The 8,360-nt window shown below is 39.8% G+C and overlaps 1 pseudogene; it reads right to left on the bottom strand.

Moving 5' to 3' along the window:
* Window positions 1-503: 503 nt before the first annotated feature.
* LOC136526272 (uncharacterized) lies at window positions 504-7,362 on the bottom strand (annotated as a pseudogene).
* Window positions 7,363-8,360: the final 998 nt, after the last annotated feature.

The following is an 8,360-nucleotide window of genomic DNA, read 5'->3' as shown; positions in this document are numbered from 1 at the left end:
ATGTTTTTTATTTAAAAATATCTTTAGTCATGTAATGAGATTGGATGGTATTTATGGAAGCAATTCTGTTAAATCGGTTTGAAGAATTATCTCAATGTTGGCTGTGGCAAATAGATTCATATGCTCAATTGTTATTTTAAATGGTAAAAGCTCGTTCCTAATGTTATATATAACCTTAAAATAATATGAAGGTCATAGCGATTGAGATGTCCCAAGATTGAAGGTTGTGGGAAACCTGAGTCCCTTAGCACCTTTATTTGAGAAATCCAGTTTAGATCAGCTCCTAAGATTGCTTGTATTGGTTTTGATTGATCCATATTTGCCTTGATATCTTTATGTTTCACTGAGCTGGATGACACAGCAGAATGTAGTAATCCTAGTCCTAGTCCACAATTCTACGAGCATATGAGATGCGACCTGACAGTTGCTTATGCTACGTTCTTGCTTTCTGAAAGGAGCTTCATTGCTTAACTAGGATTACAATCAGAGTTCAACAATCTTAGTGACAGTAGTGCATCAGAGGACACTCATTGCTAATATCTGTAGGGCAGAACAGGTAATAGGTCTCACTTAAATAATGTCATAAGTTTGACACGACATTTGCAACATCTAGATAACCTTTTTGCAGGCAATTCACCAAAATATAAACCCACTACTATATTTACATATAGTCAAAACATATGCAACAAAATATAAACTTATGAGACCCGGAACCATCCGGGCCATATATAGATACTGCTGGATCATGTGCTGCTTGGACCAAAATGAGATGCTGCGAGACATACACAGCAACAAGTATAGATGCTGGGCAGAATCAACACAGAAGAACAAAGCGCAATCTGGCTGTCACATTCAGGAGAGCTGTGTATCATTATATTACGAGAGAAATCTCGTTGTCACCTTTAGAACCTACTCAGCATATGGCCCCCCTGCAAGTCTGCATCAAACAACTTGTGTCAGAACATTGCTTCACTAGTTCATTGACATTAGAATCATTATGACCATAGTTACGAGTAGTCAATGTCACAGCTTTATGTTTTCAGAACTTGGAACATTAAATCTTCCAAACAAAGAGGCACACAGTCATGACAAAGCCAAGAACTGAACTAAACTAACGAAAATAAAAAGGGGGGAAATAGAGAAGGGTGGGTGCAAAGAGACAGAATATGATGAATTGTTTCAGATTAACCACTGCAAAGTGTGCAATTAATAATGTATCAAATACTACTGCATAACTACTTCTATGAAAGTTTCCTAATGGTAAAAGATCTTGTGCATCAATTAGTGCAAAACACTAACTTCAGTCTAGTGGTATGTAGCATTTCAACAGGTGCAGAAATGCAGATATATTCATGAATTAGACAGAATTTAGTGGACACGCAAATGAATTGGAAACCGCGTGAGCTGGCAACTACTAGATATCATCATGCTGCATAAAAAATATCATCATGTTGCATAAAAATCGATCAAAAACTTTTATCTGACAAATTAGGAAGGGATGCGTTGACTTGGGATTTTCTAAATAAAAAATGTGCCCAAGTAAGGAAACAAAGTCAATGTAGAGATCAAAACGAATACCAATAAAGTCATTTACAACTATACACATATTCACAGCATGTGTGCAATACATTTTCTATCATATAGGCTCATTAAAACAACGAATCAAACTAAATATGTACATGTGAGTAAGTGATGGTGCCATAAAACAGACTTGTTCATATTAAGTACTACATGTCATCATGAGCATGCCATAAAAAATCATGATGGAAAAGCATTGAGACTAAATATAATTAGGCAATCATACCAAACTTGTTTGATCATACAGCTTTAAAACAATAGGATTAGATAAATAGGTAGCACATGCTACAAGTAAACTTCTAAATAACTGATCGTAGCAAAGAAGATTGCAACATGTAACACTTTGGCCTTAGCTACTTACTGCATAGAGCTATGGTGGTACATTTTTCAGTAATTATCTCTCTAGGTTTATTATCATTTCTCGGTTTCCTCTCAAATCTTAGCATACTAATGCTCACTAATTCAAACAATTCAAGTTTACACTTGTTTTTCCACCAACATATTCATTCTTTAGCAGTTAACAAAACACATTAGTATCTTACGTACTGGATTAATATAATTCCTATGCCAGACTGGGGCATCTTTCTTGATGCATCATAATTCATAACGACCCGTACAACCATCTCAAGTTGGCATCAGAATGGTAATCGGCATGCACTAATTCTGCATTATTTCGTGCAACAAAATCCACTAATTGTACATGATTGCATTAGCTAGTGAGGGCAAATTTTTTTTTGAAAGGACGGCAAGAGCTTTGCTGTAGTTTTTATTAGACGAAGAAAAACAAAAAGGTGTACAGACACTACTCAAGAAAAAGAAAGCGAAGCGCTTCAGCCAGGGTCAAAAGAAACTCCAAAACAAGACAGGAAACCACAAACCACTCCCAACCGAAAAAGGAACTGGCTGAAGCGCACTCCATGAACCACCCAAACCGGCAACCGAACTACTAAAGAAAAAAGACCCTGAAACCTAAACAGACTAATCTGCGACTGTGGCAGGTTGCATGGCCAGATTGTATTGAGAGATGTCATCTTTGCACAAACTTGCGACTTCTCTTTATTTTAGGATCATGATAATTTTTATTTTATGCAATCGGACATCAGGACTAGCCCAAGCTCATTGAATTTCTCTTTGCATTACTAAGAACCAAGAAAATATTATCAGACAACTTACTAATCAGCTAGATCAGCCAAATTCAGTACATAAGGTTAGTGAACTGGGAACTGTTTCTTTAGAACAGGCCTTGCCAACTGGACAATAGCTAAAATAGTTAGCAATGGTAATATCACAGATCTATAAAGAAAACATTCATATAATTTTTTACTTCTATGACATTCAAAGAATCTAGACAAACTAGAACAAGGAATTCTTCTATTATCTAAAGAAAACTAGAACAAGGAGTCAAATATATTACTTGGCCAATTGGCCGTGCAACATTTAAGCGTGTCAGACATCTTCATTTTCTCATATTGCCAAAACTGGAGCATCTCTTTGCAGCAACACACTCGCAAACACATTAAAACAATGGTTCCAAGTCACATGCCCCCTACTATTGTAAACTGAGAACTGTTTTGAAGAAATAGCCTTGGTAACTGTAGCATTGGGTCTTACTATAGAGAAGGAAACCTCTTTGGCACCCAAACAGAAGGAAATATGCAAGCCTTTTCAACTACTACTAAGTTACATGTATACAGTAACATGTGCAAAAAAAAAATTGCGTAAAACATCATAATGTTCATTTCTTTCTATACAGAAGTAAACCATGCATTATGCAAGTTCAGTAAATGTAGATATGCCAAAAAGAAATAATATAACAAAAAAGAGAGGAAGCTGACCGCTCTGCGTGGAGTTGGACTTTTTTTTACAACCTTCCTAGGCATACCAGGAAACGCATTAAATGGTGGCAACATCACCCCTTGCATTTTCTGTTACACATTAATCAAGAGATGACAATTTTCACTATCAAAGGTGGAGGATTTACCTAGTGGGAACAATTACTTTGGTAAAAAGGTAACTGTTGCTTTGGTCTTCAGAACCAAAATGGCTATGACTTTGCAAAAAGAAATGGAGATGTTGAGGATATAACCTATAAAGTATTGTATTGCACTCCTAAAAGTTTTCATTTTTAAACAAAAAATAATCTTTTACAAACCAAAGAAGGATGTCCCCAAGGCAAATCATAACATTGAGTTTAGACTTAGAATTATTAAGGGTTAGTGTTGAAACCAAAGACTTTTTGACTTCTCACCAAATTGATGATTTTCACTAGACATCAACATAGAAATGTAAGAGAAGATGCTCGCAAAAAAAAAGAAATGTAAGAGAAGAGAGAATACCGGCTTACTGGGAGGAACGTTCTGGGGAACAGCACAATAATATTTTGATGTAACCTCCACATTCTTTCCATGGATCAAGCCATTTGGTGCTTCTATCTTCTTTTGTAGTATCTGCAATAACAGAAACTTGTTATGAAAAATAAAATATGATGTGAAGCCACAAATAAAATAATAAAAAAAAGGTATGACAGTTACATTGGCTGGAGTCTGATTTTCGGCTACAATCGATTGAAGACCACTCTTGGCCGATTCACATCTTATACCCTATAGACAAAAGGCAAGACAAGTAACAAAAAATTGCATATACATTAGAGATTATCACAGAAAAGCAAACAGAAGCATAACCTTTACTGATGAATTATTATGGCATGGTATACTTTCTACCTTTGGCTGAGACTGAGAAAGCTATAACAGCCTGTCTCAACTCCACTACTTCACGTTCCACTCTTGCCAATCGTTGTTTAGTGCAACTATCCACATCATCCGTTTTGTCCAAATGATCAACCAAAAGATTATTCTCATTTTCCACTCTTAACTTTTCTGGTTGAAGCTTACTGGATGTAAACATAAATACTGTAGGCATTTCCATGTTGTTAATCCTTGCCTACATTGGTATCAAGGTACATTCATTAGCTTAAAGAGATAGATGGTAATATATCGAACAAGATTATGGAAGACTAATAGTTTACTATGTGCCTTGCTTACTGTAAATAAATTAATCAAACAAAGCATGTACTAAACTCAATAAATATAATAAACTAATTCTGTATTTGGTTGTAAGGAACTAGTGATTTTATTATTTCATATCCATAGGATACAATTGGTTAACAAGCATATTACATACTGGCACTGACATGCATATAGTAGTCTGATTAATTCAAAACCATTTGGGACAATAACAAACATATCCTGAGAAGTCAGTGCTTCAGATTTTATCCTGCTCAGAGAAGAATGGTACCTGAGTGGTAAATTTATGCAATATAAGAAAACAGAATTAGGGACAAACTCCTATGAAACCTAACTATTGGAGCACAAAAGGAAGCAAATGAACCAAGAAATCATATATTTTGGTATGCTGCAAGCACACAGTAGCAAGTATGAAACGAAATAGGTAGGACCTCCTGTTCAAAAAAAAAGGTTGATTTGGAAAAAAAAATGAGATCCAACCTAGGAGGAACTAGGTGGTTTTTCATTAAGAAGAGAAATAGGCACCCAAATTCAGTCCAAGACGGGACTTGAACCTGGGTGGTTGGGTGCATTGCCACACCTCTCACCCAACCAGTTGAGCTATGCTCACTTCCTAAAAAATTGAAGCAGGAGAGGATCGAACCCAGAACCTCACGAATGAGAAAATGATGCACTACCACTGTGCCACTTAAGATTTTTTTTTAAAAATGAGATCCAACCTAGGAGGAACTAGGTGGTTTTTCATTAAGAAGAGAAATAGGCACCCAAATTCAGTCCAAGACGGGATTTGAACCTAGGTTGTTGGGTGCATTGCCACACCTCTCACCCAACCAGTTGAGCTAGGCTCACTTCCTAAAAAATGAGATCCAACCTAGGAGGAACTAGGTGGTTTTTCATTAAGAAGAGAAATAGGCACCCAAATGACATCAACACTACCCAAGAAGGAAACTTTAAGCAGTGATTCATATTTCAGTATATTCTGAAACCATCCTGTACAAATATATGTATATTTTCATGTGTCATACAACTGTTATCATGCCACAAGCAAAATTGCACTTTGCAAAACACCACAGAGCTTGTGAATGACATGCAGGACCAAGCCCCTCGGCCATTGATATAGCCTAATGTTATTTTGGTGATTTAGGGTTTCACTAATGGTAGTAAAAAGTGCATTAGCATCAACAGTTAGAAATTTTGATGCATCATGCATGCACCCCTGAGACACAACTTTTTGAGTTCGAGAGGCATAATTTTCAAGCATAACACAAATGTAAAGAAACATATACCAGCATACAAACTTCTGACATCGTAGCACATGAAAACAGCTAGCATGCAGGGAAAAAGATACAATATGGACAGGATGAAAAAATCTAAGTGCGTTCAAGGAATTTTTGGCATATTTATCATCTTGTGGAGGTGACAGAAATAGTGCCTTCCAAACAACAAATTTCATTAGTTCATAAATGACCCACGTGCACTGTCCTTTTAGTTTCTTTCCCCCAATGGGAACTCTGATTCTGTACTCTGGAACGGCAGGCTGAAACTTACACATATTACCTACCACATTTTTATTTCACACTAATTTGGCACTAGTGAAACATATGTTGCAGGTCTAGTCAATACCTTGAGATAACCTATTCCCGTACCCCACCTGGGATCCGAGAAACGCTTCCCTTTTTCTAAGCACAATCATTAAACAAAGACCAGAAATCTAGCTTGCATAACGTGACTAAGCTTTATAAATAATTAATTAACTGAGGACAAGAAGGTCGCATTCACCGATTCCGTGATGGCCTTGGCGAGCTGCTTCCTCGCTTTCCTGATCTTCTTGTCCAACGCCTGAGCGTCGCTGTTTTCAATGCCGAGGAGCACACTTTCCAGCACCGCCGGTTCGACAAGGACCGTGGCCTCATCAACCAGGTAAGGATACAGCTCGCGCATCTCATCCAAAGTCTTGGCCTTGGGCTTCACCGCCTCCTTGCCGGGCTGGTGGTTGGCGCTCTTCGCTTGGGCAGCGTCCTTGTTTGCTTGGGCGCCGGCGCCCTTCCCTTGGGTAGCCCTTGGGACCTCAGCAACCGGTGGTCTGGGCGGGGGGTCGCGTCCCCAGACGTGCCTGGAGAGGAGGTAGAGGCGGCGTTCGTGTTCATCGGCGGGCGGAGCAATCTTCTTGGCGTCGCGGTCGTAGCGGCGCTTGAAGCTGCGCTGCTTGATGGCGAGTTCCTTTGCTCCGACGCCTTTCTTCTCGAGGCTGCCATCGAGCGCGCCGAAGAGCTCAGCCGGCGTTGGCAGGTTGCCGCCGTGTTCGCGGCGGTACGTGGCGAGGGCCTCCAGGATCCGGACCTCGTCGCCGGGGGACCACGTGCGCTGGAACAACGCCGGCTTGCGCTTGGCCGGCGGCTGCGTGGCACCCGAGGCCTCGGGGAGCGGCGGCGGCGTCTTCCTCTTGTTGCGCCCGGGCAGCGCCGTCGGGCCCGTCGACGCCCGCTTCGCCGCGGACGACGGCTTCTTGCGTCGAGGCGACGAGGGCGCCATGGTGGATTGGTGGGGGGAGCGTGGGGAGAGGCGGGAGATGGAAACTGGAATGGCCTGCGCGGCGCGCGAGATCTGATTTTTCAGGCAGGGGAGTGAGATTGGGAAAATGAGGGGTCGCCGAAAACGACAAGTGCGCTGTCCTGTCCTGTCCTGCTCGGTCCGACTCCCGAGTCCCGAGGCAGGGGCACGCACTAGTCCAGGGTGCACCACGTCCACGCCCAGTCCCGCACGAGGGCGTTAGCATTTCTTAGTTTGATTTTTTTTCATTTGTTTTAGCATACTTCTTTCGTTCAAAATAAAAGTGCATCACGTTTCTCAATAAGTCATTTTTTAAATTAACTATTTATATGTAAAATTTATATTAATATTTGTATCTCCAAATAAATTTATTATAAAAGTACAATTCATGATCTATATAATAATGCTTATTATACATCCTGATTATTAGCACTTCGGTATATTATATTTAGTCAAACTTTAAAAAACTTTGACTCCTTGATAAATGAGATGCACACTTATTTTAGGATGGAGAGAGTATATCAAAATCTATTATTTTTTCCTTTTGCAATATATATTTTTTTTTTGGTGATGGCAGCTTATTACGATTTCTTTTAAAAGTTTGGCGGTTGAAACTATCTTACATTATAAGACATGCCATGAGTAGGCTTACCTGGTAGTTTTAGCTGGTGTGGTATATAGGCAGTGGAATATCTAAGAGATGGTTCGTGCGGGCCATGATCACCCTAGAATTTTGGAAACGGTATTGTAGATATATATGCAGTAAACTAGCTAGTAAGTAAACTTTATTCCTCATTTTAAGAAAGAGTTACATACACTAACAGCCTTTAAACTTATGGCCCTGTGCCACTTATGTACACGTACTTTTAAAAAAAATCAAAATATGGCTCCCTAAAGTTGATAAGTCGTGCATTGTAGAACCATGACACCTCAGCGACGCCTTCCACCCTATGTGGCAATGCTAGCGTGGATACTAGATGGTTTTTGGCAGGATTGTTGCCTCTGGTGGAGGGATGGGATTTTACAAAGACCACCCTGTCTTGCTAAGAAAAGGAGAAGAGGTCGCTTCCCCCAAATGTTCTCTCTCTCAAATCGATCTCCCTTCATCAGCTTCATCTAGTTTGTTGACCCGCTGCCTCCCTTGAAAGGACCTGAATGTTTAGTGTTTGCCGATAACAAGTTTACCAAGTGTCGTTTGCCAAGTGTAAC

This window comes from Miscanthus floridulus, chromosome 2 (assembly GCF_019320115.1).
Source record: "Miscanthus floridulus cultivar M001 chromosome 2, ASM1932011v1, whole genome shotgun sequence".
Lineage (NCBI taxonomy): Eukaryota > Viridiplantae > Streptophyta > Magnoliopsida > Poales > Poaceae > Miscanthus > Miscanthus floridulus.
The sequence above is the reverse complement of the archived record's forward strand: the minus strand, read 5'-3'. Positions and strand labels throughout refer to the sequence as shown.